The sequence below is a fragment of the Aythya ferina genome, assembly GCF_964211825.1.
Source record: "Aythya ferina genome assembly, chromosome: 16".
Lineage (NCBI taxonomy): Eukaryota > Metazoa > Chordata > Aves > Anseriformes > Anatidae > Aythya > Aythya ferina.
Genome location: NC_140315.1, coordinates 15,112,605 through 15,130,476, shown reverse-complemented (window position 1 = coordinate 15,130,476; position 17,872 = coordinate 15,112,605). Strand labels below are relative to the sequence as shown.

The following is a 17,872-nucleotide window of genomic DNA, read 5'->3' as shown; positions in this document are numbered from 1 at the left end:
AGTCCTGTTTTTCCTGGTGTATGCTTAGAACTGAAAAGGTTAAGGTTGCATTGTACAGGTGGTGATTTGAAACAAAGATATAAGTCAAGATTACCCTTTGTGCATTTTTGTTGCTGCTGGTTTAGCAGGTCAAAGGCTGCTCAGCTGGAGGTAGTTTGCTCTCCTACAGTGCTTTCAGTACAACAGAACAACTGACTGTTGGGTATTCTGTAGGTCAGTGTTGCAAAGACACTGGCTTCAGACACAGTTCTCAGCAACTCTTCAGAAATCCCAGCTCAGTCCTGCCCCCAATACCACTGCCTCTGACAAGAAAATTGGGAGCAGTCATCAGCTGTGAGAAGTTTGCTTGCTGGATTAATTAGCCCTGGTCAGATTGAAGGCTTGTTAATTGTGTCTTGCAAAATGTTAGTGTGCTTGTTACTGGAGCTAGTGTATCATTGCACTGCCATCTAAACCTACCAACGGAATCAGACATAGCATGTTGTGCCAATGAAGTAGGTATGTCACTTGTCTCTTCCTAAGCCATTTTTGCTGTTGTGAAGTGCACATGGTGCTACAAAGTCCGTCACACGTTTGCTGACCATGGATTGGTGAGTTACAGCATGCACAGCTTTGCTCTTTGCTTTTTCTCTTGGGACAATTCAGGGGCAGCCTATTGCTTCCTTATTCAGATCAGAGGGTAAAAGTTGAAGTAATGTAATGACTTGGGTTTGCCCCCTGCAATGATTCACTACAGCTGGACAGTGGAAAACATTATTGGTCAGAAATTGTAAATAGAATTTATTGGCTAATGAATGTATTACATATTTTTCTATTACTGCAAGGAATACAGCTAGGTCAAGTTTGCTATATTACTTATAAAAAGCTAGAAGTACACATAATGAAACCAAGAGTAAAGTGAAATCTGGAATTTCCCTGTAAACTGTTTCATCTTCCTTTGATTGCTGAGGAAAGTTACCTGTGATGTTATTTAATAATGGTGGCTCTCAGTTATGCTGGTTCAGTTTGTGATCTTGTCAAAACACACGAACTAACAGATGGGTCTGTATAATGCTAAGGTCATAAGCTCTAGAAAGTACTGCGTTTGTGAGGTGAAATGGGTGTCAGAGGTCTTACTTATTTAGGGTCTGCAGGTATTTGTCATTAAGATAATACAAATTGCAGCAAAGCTCAACAAAATTCAATATAAATATGTTTTTTTCCCCCCCTGAAGCGTTTGTTATTATGTACTAGAATCCTTGGTGTTGCTTTCTTTCAGGATTCATGCCAGACATTAGTTTGTGTCCTTACTGAAAGAAAACAACTGTAAATTCTTTGGGTTAAAATCCAGTTTCTCTGAAAGTTAGTGTTTTGTTTGGTTGTTTGTTCTCAGTGGATGTATTATCATAGATGACAGTGAATTAATTGTGTATTTATTATTTTATTGGAAAACAGGACTTGAGCTTAAAGAGCTAGGCTGAGTAGTTCCCTGCTTGTAGGGTTTATGCTCTGAAACACAGAGGAGCAATGTCAGTGGGTGACTGTGCAGGTGCAATGTGGCTTAATTAGGATGACAAAATACAGTTTATACAGGAAGCATGCTATTTTTGGATCCTTATGTTGACACAAATCCCTTGTGAATTAAACCATTTAATATATGAAATTGAAAAAGTCCCTCTAATCTTCCTTTTGAATGAGCCGTGAAATAGGATCCGTGAACTGCCTGAAGTGTGAAGAGGTTACTGTGGCTTGTTTCCAATGTATTTTTATAATATATTAACAGATCTGCAGTAGCCAGGAGTTTAAAAGGGAACTTCTGTAATTTTCCATAAAGTAATGCAATATGTATCTGAAAATCAGATAATTATTTAGGTTGGAAAAGACCCTTAAGACCATGAAGTCCAGAAATATGTCCATTGTTCATGGTAAAAGCTTTCAGTGCTCTTTCTGAAAGTCATCTCGATGCTCCCTACTAAATGCATAATGTATTCAACTATAAGGTATTGCTTCCTATGAGAAAGTAGTTAAATAATTCTGTTGACTGTCTGGAGTCACACCTATTCTTCAGGAAGAAAAATCTGCTTGAATTTCATGTCTGCTGTAAAAGACACCAGAGTGAAAATGTGATTCATGTATAATTACCTTTTTTTTTTTTTTTTTTTTGAAAGAATGCTCATATGGAATGAAAAATGCTCAAATTAAATAAAAAAGTTCTACTTTAGGACTTTAACCAAAAGAATTCTAAGTTTGATGCAAACTTCAAGATAAGTGAATAGCCAGGATTTGTATCATGGTAAACTAATTTTGTATTACACTTGGTTTCTTAACACGATGGCAATTTTTATACTGCCTGAAGGGACAGAAGGCTTATATTTTGTCAGACATTAAGCTGTTGCTTCTAGCATGCAATCTAATAACACTAGCAGAATAGTAAAATTTATAACTTTTCTTAACACTCGTTCGAAATGTTTAAATCTTCCTCTTAAAATGAGTGACCTGTTCTTATTGTGACTTGATTTAGACTGAAAAGCTAAACCCAAACAGATGCACAGAAGGTATCACAGTTGCTTCTCTGAACAGTTTTTTAATGATCCAGGATTTTTCTTTTGTGCTGACTGCTTATAGCTCTGCTTTCCTGTCTGCAGATTTGAGTCTTCAGCACTTAGCAAATTCTCAGCCTAATTTTTCTACAACTGCAGTGTGTGTGCTTGCAGATCTATTTGCTGCACTGCCAGTGTTGATGCTGCAGTGCCCTGGTGGGGTTTAGCTCTGCCTTCCTCAAGTTTATGCATGCAGCAGTTCAACTGGTATCAGCAGAAACTCTGTGGTTTTGTCTGTTTCTGTAGATACTGAAAACTCTACCTCAATACCAGGTCTGCAGGTGATTCTAATACAAGAGTCATTGGGAATAAACAATGTGCTGGGAACAGACTTCTTGATTTAAAGATGTGTGCTGTTGGCATGTGCCTGAGTCACAGCCTGCAAACCTGCGTGTGCCCAAAAGAGAGATTGCACACTGTCCTGGTGAAGGCCATTTGTCGCTCAGCTTGTACTAGTGAAAACAAATCCAGCAAGATTTGGATTCTCTCCGGAATTCCTGACATCTGTGGTAGAAGACCTTGAAAGTGAGCAGTGGCCAAACAGTGCTGGTTTAATAGTAGTGGGGTGATTTGATGCAGAAAGTGTGTCAGAACTAGCTTGTACTGTATGCTTGGGGGAAATGGAAATTGGTGCTTTCAAGCAGTAAAGAATTCCTGAGTTGTTAAAGGTTTAGGAAAATAGCCTTTCCTAAAAACTATTCCTTAACAGGAAATAGGTTGCATTTTGTATTATTTTGCAAAATGGTGTGGTTTCTTTAGCAATGGTGCTCTGATCTTTGCCTGGTGCGTTGTCCAAACGTGTCTGTCACATCAGGATTTAACCATAGCTAGTTAATGGTTGCATGGAAACCCTTCCTGCAGGTGTACAAAGTGCTCTTAGTGGCTTAATGGCTACAATTTTTCATGGGCTGAATAAATCAGTACCATAGAAGGGGGGATATACCAATACTGTTGTGTTGCCTCTTTGGAGGAAACCTCAAATGAAGGTAGTCGCCTTTTGTTGTTGAATTCTGAGAAGTCTGATTTTTGTAATCTTGTTTTGTGTGTGTTTTTTTTTTGTTTTGTTTTGTTTTTTTTTAATGAGTGGATACTCCTAGTTATATGTGTAAATACAAGCAAAATTGTGCACCCTACTGAATCAGTTACCAATTAGTTCATGGTAATATTTTACAGCTGCTGATACTGGAGAGCCTGATTACTCACCTCCCTGTTCCCCTATAGAAGACCAGTTGCTGACCTGGTGAGTATATAACCCTCTTTTACTACATTAATTCCCTAGTCTCTGTAGCACTTAATTCACTCAATTCATCTCTTCTGTGAAGAGATTTGTAAATATGTTCAAAGTTTATTTACTGATGACAAGTTTTGCCTGAGGAATAGAGCTTAGTTTCCTTTTGGTATGCAATTTTTTTTTTTCTTGTTTCTTTTGTAAAGTAATGGAAAGCAAGTAATTTCCTGATACTTGAAAACATGTCAAGGTATTTTTATTTGTTGCTTTGTTGTTTGTTTATTTTGATAGCTGGTCTTTTGGAAAAGCAGCACTTTCTGTAAAGGACTCAAAAAAAAAAAAAAAAAAAAAGCATTGTTGTAAATTGGTGTGGTTTCATGAAACTTAAGATGTATTGGTTTCTGCCAATGGATGATAGGGTACAGGCAGGAGGGGTTTAAAATTCTGAATATAGTTCATTGATATTGTGGCTTCTCAAGCAGGTAGTACTAAAATACACTCCCTGAACTGTATGAAACCCTCAGGTTTGTAGTTCCAGCATTCTAAGATCTTAAAATCTGCTACAACCTCCTAACCATGTCATATTTCCCTTACATTGAAGAAAATCTGTCCTATGTATGTGGCATAGTGAATGTTTTACATGTTCTTTCAAGACTTGTGGACCAAATCTGAAACCAGGGCCCTGAGGGTCTGGCAGTACCTACAACCAGTGCCGTGGAACTGAAATATAGTCCAGCTTTCCTTCCCTAATTTTCACTCTTTGTGCTGGAGTGATGCTTTTACTCCTGTGTACCTCATTCTGAAAGTTAGCCTTGCTGTTAGATGTCTGACTCATAGAAAGATGTTGCACGAATGACTATTGTGAGTAACATTTTTTTCAGTATAATGGCCCTAAATGCTGTTCTTCCTAATAAAAACAGAGGATAGATTGGTGTAATTTATACTATAGCTGAGCTCTTGGCTGGATTGGTATTTTTAAAGCATGCCCTATTTAATGATCAGTTCATTTACCTTTTATTGGAGCAGGGAAGCAAACATCTGTGCTGCTCTTTTTGCTAATTACCTCTGAAATTTTTGTTTAGACAAACTGTTCATAACCCCCCTATTCTGTACTGCTCAAATTCTGTCTTGCATTTTCCCTTCCCAGTTCTTTCTCAATACCCTAAAAGTGTTTGGCGTGTTTTCTGTTTCTGCCTTTGCCCTCTCTTTCCACCAGCCTGATACTTTGTAATGACAGGTCTAACAGGAGTCTGCTACTTTCCAATGTAAAGCAATATTAAAAAAATACGGTACAGGGTGCATGCACATAAGGAGGTGGAAATGAATGCCCAGCAGTGGGTGGAACTAACTCTCTTGGCAGTTGTACCACTGCTAGCCTGAAGATAGGACCAGCCATTTCTTCCTTTCTGGAAGTGTGCAGGGATTGGAAGCTGTTGTAGAAGGGGGAAAGGAAGCTTTCTTAATAACAAACAACTAAATGAACTAATCGGTATGTTGTTGTTTTTTTCCTCCCTTCTTTCCAATGAACCCACAGTTTTGTCTGTACTCACAACATTATTCCAGTGATTATTTTTTTGTTGTTTCCTTTCATCTTAGCATGTGTCAATAAATGACAAAATACACTCAGATTGAAATGTAGCCACTTACTAATATCAGGGAATTTGTACTTTGGGGAATGTAAGAGTGTATTCTTCCATTGTTGCCATTATATGTGGCTTTATCCCTTGTACAGAGGAGTTTTTGCACAGTAAGTTTCATACAGTGTTCAGTTCAGGGTGTAACTGAGAAGTGACTTGATTTAAAAGGTAACGGTTTACTTGTGTTCGGTGTCAGTTTCAGAATTTTACAGCTTTATCTCAACTGAATGGGGGGTGCTAGCAATGCGTCCTCATTATATTATTGCCAAGTGTCTTCTCTGTCAGTTTATAAAGAATCTGATTCAAAAACAATTTCTTATGAAATAGCAAAATTTATTTAGCAAAAATGGCTACATGCCACATCTATAGAATAAAAAACTGTATATTCATATTCATACATTTAATTCGCAATAGAATGACACTAAAATTATTTGACAAGATACTAACCACACTTCTTTGTATGTTACTCTTATGAATTCATGTTACAAAAGTAACTCAAAAGATACGTGCTTGGCCAGTATGGTCAAGATGTTCCCAAAAGACTTAAAAATACCCATTGAAATTAGAGTACATATTCTGTGTTTTATTCTTAAATAACAGACATATGCATGCAATACTTAAATATTTTCATATATTACAAAATGTGTGATATATTAATGGGTTGACGAATATGATGCTCTTTCCCTGAAAGTCAACAGCAAGGAAAAATGAACATTTGATAAATGTTGTATATGAACATCTGACAAATCTGTTTCAAATTGGAGTTTATTTGTATGCAGGGGTAAGAGTCTGGGAATGACAATGACACAGACTTTCTTCTTTAAGCCACTGACTGTTAATGTAATGAACTATTTGCTAGATTCTGACTTCAGTTATTCAGGATAAATTTGTTTTGCATTTATGGGGAGTGCCTGAGTATTACTTGGGAGCGTTTATTTATGTTAAAAAAGTGATTTGACTTTTCCTTAATGTCATCCTGAATTCAGAGCAAACCACTTAACTTGGTAAGAGGTGAAAACATGAATATCTAAATGAGGATGGAGATGTCTTCCAATGTTCTTTCTCCTTCCTTTGTAGTCTTCCTTTAATCTCCTTTTGTAGCCTGAGAACATCCCTCAATCCCATGAAATCAATTCTGAACACTAGTCCTCACTGTCTTTTGTGGGGCTTTGGCGTCTGCCTGCTTTCCCAAATTCTGGAAGTGATATGGATGATTCAGAACAAATTGCTCAAACAACTAAAAGCTCGCATTTGACAAATTGATCAAACATTAAAACAGGTTGCCCAGACTGGTTGTGGAAGTTCCATCTTTGAGGAGTTTCAAAGTCCTGAGCAGCCCAGTGTGACTTAGAAGCTGGCAGAACATTGAACAAGGGCTTGGACTAGGTGACCTCCAGGGAGCACAGCAGTTCTTTCAAAGACATGAAATCTGGGGCGCTGCTGGGAATAACTCAAGTGCCCACAGAAGGATGTGGTGCAGACAGCTAATTGTTCTCAGGATGCTTGGCATGGGTATTGTCACATACTGCAGCTCAAGTGGCACAAGGTACAGATTTTTTTTAAAGGTTGGCCCTTGAGGGTCCTGTAGGAGTCACTTTGTAGGAGTGGTTCATTCCAGCTTAATGTTCACTTGTTTCTTCAGCTTCAAATCATTGCCCTTTCCTCACTTAGGATTCACCTTGCAGGCAGTTCTGTGATGGGCCATTATCAAACTTTGTACGTTTGTGTATGAACCTGAATACATCTTGGTACCGTATAGACTCATTGCATCGTCAACTGTCATTGACAGTTTAATCCTTGGAAATGTAAAGATGCAGTTAATAAGATTACCTGTCATGAGAGTGTGATAGCTTCAATGTTTTGAGTGACACTGAGAATTTCTGGAATGCCTAATGAAGCAGTTTTGAAAAGCATTGCTCTGACAAAAAAAAAAAAAAAAAAAAAAAAAAAACCATATACATATTCTCATGTTCTGGTGCTTCAGTACAAAATGCAATCTCTTATCTAGTAGTCAGTGTAAACAGTTGCAGGGTGTTTTGGTGATTGGATTTGGGTCTATGTTTTTTGTACATTTTCATTTTCTAACAAGCCCTGTCATATTGTCATAAAAATTGAGCAACTCTCTTGCTCTTCTATTTAATAATAATAATAAAAATATTCCACTGCAAGAAGTTGAATAAAGATGAGTTAACTTTGTCTCAAAACTTGTATGTTTTACTGTGAGTATTTTAGGTAGCTTGAATTGTTATCTTGTAGGCCAAAGAAGTAAATACACAGCCTCTGAGCCTGCTTGTACTTAAGAATATGGATAATGAGAAACACTGCAGAAGTTCTCTAATTAAAATAAAATTATTTACAACACCAGCAGCTGCTAGTCGTAGAGACTGCAAATTCCTTTATAGCTGCTCCAGTCTGAGGAATTTGGAGCACGTAGGATTTCGCTTTGCTACAACTCAGGCTTTTGGCAGTAACATAGAAGTTCTGCTCAATCTTCTGGAAGTTAAAGAAATGCAACAAAGACTTAGGCAGATTTTTAGTTTGTTTTTGCGTTTTGCTTATATGAAATGTTGTTAATCATTTTCTTTGGTTTATGTACATACTACTTCTCCTAGTATGATGCAGCAAGAAAGGAAGAAAAAATTGCTTAGCTGCTCACATGTGAGCTACTGGAGAGAAAGCTATTATAAGCTTAATTCTAAATCACAGAGACACCACTTTGCTGACCTTGCTATTGTGTGTGGCTTTCAGAGGAACTATATCTTTATTGCGATTACTTCCTCCACTGCCGTAGGAGTCTGGCTTCATCTCCCTTTTTACAGGGAGTTTTAATGGGAAGCAGTGTAGTGTATTTGGCTTCAATCCTTGACTTCTCTACAGCCAATGATCTTGCTAGGAGGAGTTACTCATTGAGAAATATGCTGCTTTTGCATGCTCAGATTCAATTTCATTATACTCAGGTATGCTCGTTGACTCTGTTACAGCAGAGCATATGGTCCTCAAAGGCCACAATGTGGTCTGCATTCACTGGAAAGATCTGTGTCCCTGGAAAATAAGCTGAAAAGTGTGGGGAGTGACAGCTGATTGATAGTGAAGAGATACAAATGTCTTTAAGTTGCGATTTTGAATTTGGACTGACTGTTAATGAACTGTTCTAACAGCTGAGGTTCTGCTTTATGTAAGTCCTTAGACACACCTTTTGTCGTTAATTTTATGCTTCTAAAGTTGAGCATGCAAGTGGTCTACCTTGGTCGCTTGTGCAGGTCTATTATCACAGTATGTGACCAAGTCATAAAGGTTTACTTTGTTTTCCCTCATTCAGCATGTGGGACAGATGGAGCTTACTGCAGCAGGTAACTGCAGTACCTTTTTACCTTTTTTTTTTTTTTTTTTTTTTAACTGCCCTGATGTCTGGCTTATCAAGAGCTATACAATAGTGAACCTGAATGAAGAATTATTAACTGCTTTGGTTCTTTTATGGTGACTATCAATGTACTATCTAAATACTTCGTTACTATTAGAGTAACTTCAAACTGGGTATCAGTATCAGTATGACCACCATTTCAAAGAAGGGGAATGAAGGCACAACACAATTAAGATAGACCTTTTCTGAGTAGCTTATGAATTTGTGGGATTGATTTATCTAGGTGACTTTGCATAGTTATAGCATTTTACAAGATATTTTTCATAAGCATATCTCTTGCCCTGTTTGCATTTTACAGTGTGCAGTGCTTTGGGGATGCTCAGTTAAACATTCAGAAAACAGTGGCTGTTGCAATTTCATCCAAGCTACCAACAGTGCAGTAGCTTCCTTTCAGCAATTTCTCAGACATTCAACAGGAGCCATTAATAATTAAACGCTGATGTAATCATTTACAGTTAAATATGCTTTTTGTGGTGGAGGGCTTTTCTGTTACTGCTTGGGGTTTAGGGGGTTTGTTTGTTTTGTTTTGTTTGCTTTTGAAGACTACTGCAGACCAGGCTGTGAGAAGAGTGATGGGGACCTGAGGTTCCTACCGTAGCATATGGTTTGAGTGTAGTGCTGCACGAGCAACTTTTTGTCCTCTACATGTGACAGCTGTCTGGAAGCACAGAAGCATGTCTTGACAGCAGCCTCACTAGCTTTTTTGCTTACAGAAAGGATGCATCAGCAACTGAGGCCTTTAAAGTTTACTTCCAAGTTCCAGAGGGAGGTATGTAGGTGTAGTTAAAGGACCCCAAGTTCTTTTCCATCACCCCCTGTTTCTCTCACCCTTTCACCTTTGTGGCTTTTAGAAACAACAGGAAATCAGAGCCTCTGTTCTGATCAGAGAGAGAGGAAGCAGGTTAAAGAAATGTGATGTTGGCTCCATGCCGACAAATTTATGGAGCATTTTAGATGAGTTCTGGGGATAGCATATAAGGATATCATTCACTGGAGACTAGTTAAAGATGTGTACTATTTCAAAGATTCATTAGGAGGCACTTGGAAGTTGAATGATGATAGATGCTTTGCAAGCCTCTGTAAGTGCTGCTTTTCATTCTCTTTTTGTCAGTTTAGCAGTCCCATACATTACCAAACAATACTGTGATTAAAGGAAAAGGATCAGTTAATGAAGATGACTGGCAAATTACATTCTGTGACACTTGTACAAGTGAAACCGCATCAGCAACTGTAGTGTACAATTTAATTGTTCAGTAGGGTGTATATTTGTTAGATAATAGTTGTGATTATTGATATATTTGAGAGCAATCATTACAAGGTATAGTCATATCAATAATACAAATTCCAAACTTGGTCCTGGTTCTTAGTTCCATGCAGTTACAGCACTGAACCCAGGGGGGATTGAGCAGTCTTCATGTAATCTGCAGTAGCATTATGTTTTGTTGAACTCCAAATAAATTATACCCAATGCAAACAGCTTTCTATTGAGATAGCAAGCAAGTTAGCCATTTGGCATTCTTTGCATGGATTTTTAACTTTGTTGGTTTTGAATCTTTAATGTTGAGAAAAGGGTAAATGTGATTATGGCCAAAACTGACATTTGTATTATATTTTTAATAGGTTTTGATTCACTAAGAAAATATTCTAGTACAGTGAGGGATCACAGTAAGCTGTAGGAAGTGAAACAAACACTGGAATATGATTTTTGAAGTAACTATAATATAGGCAAGGGGATGAACTAAGTGATCTAGTGCAGGCAAACACTTAACAGTCGTACCCTCAGTTATGGTCTGTTGGTATAGTTGATTAGAAATTAGTTATACATATTTTTTTCTTCATGATTTAATTTGTACCAATGCATGTTGCAAATAGGTTTTAATACAAACTGAAGTTCGTCATGCATTGTCTTAGGCTGTAGGCAAGGAATTATGAGCGCTTATGCCACAACCGAATACCACTTAAAGGGTAAATTAAATTATTCTTAGATTTCTGAGAATATCTCTGTAGCTGTATAGACTTCTATCTCTTGAAGAACTGCAAAACCTCTGCCTCTGCTAATTTCAGGTTGATTTTTCCCCTGTCAAGTGTCTGAGTATCTCAGTAATGCTCTGTCTGTTAAGCTGTAATTAATTGCCAGAGACCTGACGGTGAAGTCCACTCTGCTCCAGAACATAAAAAGGAGCTGTTTGTTACCTGTAATGTCATGACTTGTTTCCTTGAACAGTAATTGATGTCACTTGTAGATGATGTCTATGAACTTGGAATTGTGTTGTTTATCTGTGAGGGACCTTGAGAGTGTGATCTTCGAACCCAGTCACAGCACTATAGATTACATCTGTAGCGCAAGAATTGTCTAGGGACATAAATTACAGCAATTAAAATTAGCTAGAGGAGAGAGAATGATGCATTATTAATTGGCATAGTCATTAGAGGGCTGCAAAGAACCTAAAAGAGATGCAGTGTCAATACCCAAGCACTGAAAGTGACAGACAGCGTGCAAAGACCAACAATTGTATTCAAAGCCTGAGGTCATTAAGACATGGGCAATTACGTGGAATGTTATAACTCTGGTTGAAGATTGCTCCAGCATACTAAAAATATGTTAAAATGGAAATCTTTAAAGACTGTTCGTGTTCATGTAACTACTCTGAAAGCTGGTGTAGTGCAATTCATTTCTACCTAAGTAATGGTTAGTGTTTTATTTTCAAGAAGTTGGAAACAACAAAGAATCGTAAGGAAACAACATCAGCAATATGCTGAACTTAAGCAGGGAAAAAAAAATAATTTTTCAGCATTAAATGTAATAATCTGAGCTCATATAGAGAAGGATAAATCTTGTCACGCTGAAGAATGAAGATTTAATTAAGAGTCTTTTTATACTACAGAAACAAAGTCCTGCCTGTGTCGTGCTGAGAAATCCGGCAGTCTGACTAAGAGGCTCGTGGTAAGGCGGCTGTGTATCAGCTACTTCATTATTCATAAGCCTGCTTGTCACAGAGGTTTGGTGATTTACCTATCTCTGCTAATCTGCTGTATTGGAAATATTGCTTGTTTTATAAAATAGTTCACTTATACTGCTAGAAATGTTAAAAGGAAGTGTCGTCACCGAGAGAGAAGTTTTAATAATTGATTCATAAAGCAAAGTAAACTTTAAATATTGGAGGTGTTAGGACAGCAGTATGTTTGTCTCAAAATCTCATGAAAGAATGCATGTGTGCTGGGTGGAGATTTAAAAGTTCCAAGTAAATGTCTGAATATTTTCTTACCTAAATCCTTGGAAAGTTTTTGGCTTTGTTTTTCGAAACTTACCAATGCTTTCCTATTCTGCTTGCTAAGAACTCAGATTTCTAATTCATCTCACCCTTTACCCCAAAGTTTAAACACTGAATGTAATTAGCTTTGCTGTGCAGATGCTGAGTTGAATGGCCTCTGTTGATTCAGAGAAGCTGAGCAGTGTCAGAGTTCAGTTACTGTGCTTTCAGGAAGGCCTCCTGTTGCCAAAATGAGCTTTCTTTTTTCTTTTTCCAAGCTGCATGCCAGAGTCTGGATCAGCATGCAACTGGTCTCAAGAAAAGCATGTATGTATAGCCCCTGAAAAAGCAATACAAATGTGCAGCCACATCTTCTCCAGCAGCAGCCACCCACATGTGAGTCGCTCCATTAGTAAATTACGGGGCTCTCTGTTTGCTTCTATTAGGTTTGTACCTGTTTGCTTAAATCATTGTTTTCAGCATTTATCCTTCTGGGCACTGAGAGGCAAATGTACCATGGCTTTGGCTATTTAGTCTTCAGCCTGTGGTTAAAAACTATGATATAAGACAGCCTTTCTCCTGCCATCTCTGAGTGGTATAGTAACAGAGTTTACTTGCTCCAAGTACAACGATTTAGCACTATCACTGAATTGTCTGCCTTATTATATCTCACAGTTTATTATTTTGGCCTTAGATACTTTGCTTATCTGCTACATCCTCAAAACTCTGCCCTGTTTTAACTGCTCAGTAGTCAGAGCAAGTCAAGTGTGATGCAGTCAGTGTACTTCATCAGTTTTGTGCTCTCTGGATGTTTCTATGATTCAATGCACGATGCCAACCAGAAACTGTGGAATTCAAGGTCTCTGGGGGTCTAAGTAGCTAACAAGCTTCCATTATTCCATTCCTGGCTTCCATCAATTTTGCTGCTGCTCTTTTCAGACTATTAGGCTGTGTAGGGAACTCATTGCTGGAAGCTATAATCATGTCAATCATTAGAATTGAGCCAGAATGGTGAATATTCAGTTCTAAGGCATATAGGCAAAGAAGTTTGGTTCTTGCTTTTCAAGCAATGTTTGATGTTGAGTGAAAGACGTTAAAGAGGTAAACAAGAGGGAAACAAAGAATTAAGGCAGACAATTCTGAGGAGAGTTTGTCTCAGTATAACAGGTCCAGAGGTTCAGTGAAGCACTTCTTGTGTGTTCAGCTGCTGTGTTAGAGGTATGCAATGCAGGATAAAGATGCTTTTTTAAAAAAACAAAAACAAACAAACAAAAAAAAAAACCACCATCAACAAAAAAGAAAAAGACAAGATGACAGGTTATTTACCCACAGACAACAAGCAACAGACCATAAACCCAAGGGTTTGCTTTACAAGAAGAAGCATGTTGCTCTTGCTGTGTGTGTTTGCTACCTTTCCATCTAGCAGGCTGTGGTGAGCCAATGCGGGGGAAGCCAAGGTGTTATCCTGGGACTTTCCATGTCCTAAAGAGCAGTGCTGTGCAGAACTGGTGCTTGCCAGTGTTTTCAGCAGTTTGAATGCTGGGCAGACTCGAGTCTTGTGAGCCAAGTCACAAAACAAGGGTCACACAGCAATTGGTGGAAACCTTGGCTGTGCTCTGGAGGCCGTGGAGAACTTTGAGTAGGCGAGGTTCCTGGTTAGCATGGGATGAGCTGTGTACATCCATTCTGTATGTCACCGGGATGCTAGTGGTGTCCTCGTAGCAAAAGAAAACAGTGACCGATTCAAAATGGAAATAAGTGCCTGCCTTCTCAGCTGTTTCACCTTGCTCCTTTTGCCCAGGTTTTCTGTAACACAATGTTAAATCAGTTGCATAGAGGAGTAAATGACTTCGTTAATTTTATATTAAAAAAAGTATTTGTTTATACAAAAGAACTATTCCAGACTGAATTTGTTATACTGAGATTTACTACTGCTGATTTGGTGCAAGGACTGAGCATTTTGCTGCAACTTGCTTGAACTATGAGATACAATAGGGAAGTAACTGTTACCACAGCACAGCATACTCTGCAACATCTGACTGCGATAAAAAGGACATGCCTGGCCACGTGGCATTAGGAAAGTTGTATCAGAAACGGTCTCTGCTTCCAGAGGTCTTTGTGGAGAACAGAAAACCACACAGAACACGAACTGATAGGATTATTAAGATGAAGAAAGGTATTTTTGTTTTAAAAATGACATTTCTAAATGTTAGAAATGTCAGTCAGTATTGGGTGAACAGCATACTTACGTTCAGGCTGCAGACAGCTGCGGAGCCAATTGTTACTTTCCTGACACTTCTCAAGGCTCCTGCATCGACATTGCTCACAGCATCGCTACAAGCTGGTCAGACTATCCTGAGAAATTAAGAGAACTCATTAAATGACTCGATTGAGGTAGGGTCAAAAGGTGATATTGACCTTTCGTAATGCCTGTCAGATTGGTTGCTTTTCACAGGTATTTGGCACCACCTGTTTCCATTTGAGCAAATGGGGCCCTACTGCTCACAACTGCTGTAAGTAATAGTACCTAGGAAGCAAGAGATATCAAGTAAGGGCTTTGTGCTACAGATAAAACACATCTTTCTAAAGTTCTCTGAAATCACGATTTTGATAATGATTCTGGGAGCTTGTCTGATGGTTCTGTTCATGACAGAGAAGAACACACTTTACAAAAAGAACTTTATAGGATTTTTGAATCAGACAATTAAAATCAGACATGAATTAGCATACTAACAATAGTATTTCCTAGGTACTTACAGCATTTAGCGCAGCTAAGAGCTTTCGCTTTAAACTTTTAATTTCCATTTTGAAAGGGTTTTTATATAACAGCTTGCAGGTCCTGTTGATGTTCATGGAGAAGTGACACTAATTTGATTTTCTGATGTTATGATGTTACTTGCTAACACATTGTGGGAAGCTGACAATGCAGCAAACATGTAGGTGTGACTGGGCAAGGTTTTAAAAATCTACTAGTGATTTGTGTATATGGTACCGTCTTGAAATACTCACTTTCACATTTCTTCCAACCGTCTCACTTTTTGAGGGTCTCTTTTGCCAGGTACCAGACTGTAGTGGGTTTACATGGCAAGGTTTTGGTAGCAGGGAGCCATACGGGTGGTTTCTGTGAGAAGGATCTAGAAGCTGCCCCATGTTTGGGAAGGGCCCCACTGCTGACCAGAGCCGAGCCAATAAGCGATGTTGTTTTGTGCCTCTGTGAGAGCATATTTAAGACAGGGAAAAAAAAAAGCTGTGCCACACAGCAGCTGGGAGAGTGAGAGGAGTGAGGAACAGCCTTGCAGGCACCAAGGTCAGCAAAGAAGGAGGGGGAGAGGTGCTCCAGGTGCCGGAGCAGAAGTCCCCTGCGGCCTGTGGTGAGGACCATGGTGAAGCAGGATGTCCCCCTGCAGCCCATGGAGTACCACGGTGGAGCAGGGTTCCACGCTGCAGCCCGTGGAGGAGACCACGGTGGAGCAGGTGGCCCTGCACTGATGGAGGCTGCCGCCTGTGGAAGACCCCTGCCGGAGCAGATTCCGGGCCGGACCTGTAGCCCGTGGAGAGGAGCCCACGCAGGAGCAGGTGACCTGGCAGGAGCTGCTGCCCGTGGGGGAGCCAGGTTGGAGCAGTTTGCTCCTGAGGGATGGACCCCGTGGTATGGACCCATATCTGGAGCAGTTCTGGAAGAGCTGCTGCCTGTGGGAAGCCCATGCTGGATCAGTTCAGCAAGGACTGCATCCCGTGGGTGGGACCCCACAGTACAGGGGACGAGAGTGATCAAGAAGGAGCGGCAGAGAAGAAGCGCTGTAGACTGACCATAACCCCCATTCCCCCGTTCCCCTGCGCCGCTCAGGGGGAGGAGGTGGAAGAGGGTGGATGGGGGGGAAGGTGCTTTTGGTTTCTTTCCTTTGTTTCTCACTTCTCTCGCTTGTTAGTAATAAGCAATAAATCTTACTATCTCCCTATGCTGAGTCTGTTTTGCCCGTTACAATAATTACTGCGTGATCTTCTCATCCTTATCTCAACCTTTGAGCCCTTTTCATCATATTTTCTCCCCATTCCTCTTTGAGGAGGGGGAGTGAGAGAGCGGCTGTGGTGGAGCTCGGCTGCCCACTCGAGCAGAACCATGACACAGACAAATCCATGCTGTTCGCAGGCCTATGTGTACTGTGTTTAAAGATTCATCATTATTGATTTTCTTTTCTTGAGCTTCTTGTGTCATCTATCACATTTGAAAGATAAACTTCACTTTCATAAAGAGTTTATCTATGATCTCCATTCAATTAGCATAGCTAAGGAACACCGGTTCCCCTGCAGCAGCACCACCTTTCACATCAGAACTGCTTTCCGTGAAGCCTTTGAGCCAGATTGCAGTCATGCTGTGTGAGATACACCCTGTATGTTCCAATTTCACAGGCCAAAATATGTCATAGTAGAAAATTTGCAGTGGCCTTTTCCAAAATCTAGTATTTTAATCACCAGTTGGACACATCAGGGTGGGTGCAGGTACGTGAGGTGACCTAAACTTCTTCCTGCAGGCTGAGCAAAGCTTAAGGGGTCATTGACAGTTCAGTGATGTGTGTATTGGGTACATGACTGAGGCTATGGCTGCAATGCAATGACTTGCACTTCTTGCCTGTAATAAGAGGTAGTAAAATATTTCGCCATAGAAATACATGTATGTTTTAAATATACTTTGTAATTTAAACCCCAATCTCAGGCTGTTAGGCAATTGGGTATAAAAGAGCTGAGATCTGAAATGGTGAGGTGCTTAATAAAAAGAGGGGAGATTTATCAGACCATGCATTTTAGTCTCAAGAATTTATTTTGCCAGTTTAGCACATTGTCATAATGCAGTATGTGGGGGGGAAATACTTTGTTTTAAACACATTGCTTGATAATTTCTTTCAATTTCCTCTGGTTCTTATAAGTGGTGAAAAGTCATTCCCTGTTTGCTCTCACCATGTCTTTATAGATTTCTATCATATACTCCATTACATTTGTAATCTTCTGTTCCATCTTTGCAAAATCCTAATCTATTAACTATCTCCTTCAACTGAAAATACTCCTTAGCTTCCATTATCTTTTTTTTTTTTTGTTGATGTTGTTCTCTATACTCTGCTGAGTGGTATGGTGTTTCAGGATAGGAGGAGGACAGAACTGGATACGATATTCTGCATGTGGACAAATTATGCATCAATATGGTGACTTAGTTAAGCTTTCTGTTCTGTTCTGCAGTCCTTTCCTGTTCGTATTTTCTGTTGTCTTGTTCAGCATTGCTGAGCATTGAGATAACTCTCTCACAATACTGTCTGACCAAATTGAAAGTCCTTTCTGAAAATTGGTATCTACTCTACATCCTCCTGAAATATATGCATAGTTATTCTTGTTTCCTCTTCAGGTATATTACTTTGCATTATTGACTTCGAATTTCAACTACATTTTTTTATGGCCAGTTATTCAGCATAACAGAATTCCTTTGCTATTTTGTCTTAGATTTAACCTACCATGAATATTCTTGTGTGAACAAACTGTCATCTAGTTTCAGACTTCTTCATCCATTCCTAGGACATCTATTAATATATTTTGTGGCATCTGTCCCAATACAGATTTCCCCAGGTTCTTTCTAAAGATCTCCACCGTATAAACTAAAAATCAATTTTGACCTTTCACTTCCTCTTTCGACCACTTGAGTCACATGCTAGAAGTCCTCCTCATGGCAGCTTGCTTATTTAAACAAACAACAAACCTATTGAAGAAAT

At 39.2% G+C, this 17,872-nt stretch overlaps 1 protein-coding gene across 14 annotated transcripts in view; it reads left to right on the top strand.

Annotated features, from left to right (window-relative positions):
* The window catches only part of SULF2 (sulfatase 2), a 167,872-nt gene that overhangs the window by 49,694 nt on the left and 100,306 nt on the right, over positions 1-17,872 (top strand). For 8 of the 14 annotated variants that reach the window (XM_084537682.1, XM_084537684.1, XM_084537694.1 and 5 more), the window contains one exon: positions 3,753-3,819. The gene's annotated coding sequence lies outside the window, so the exon portion shown is untranslated. Of the gene's footprint in view, positions 1-479; positions 499-2,998; positions 3,105-3,752; positions 3,820-11,750; positions 11,810-12,394; positions 12,513-17,872 lie in introns of those variants that run through there. The other 6 variants (XM_084537683.1, XM_084537686.1, XM_084537696.1 and 3 more) reach the window with 4 other exon arrangements.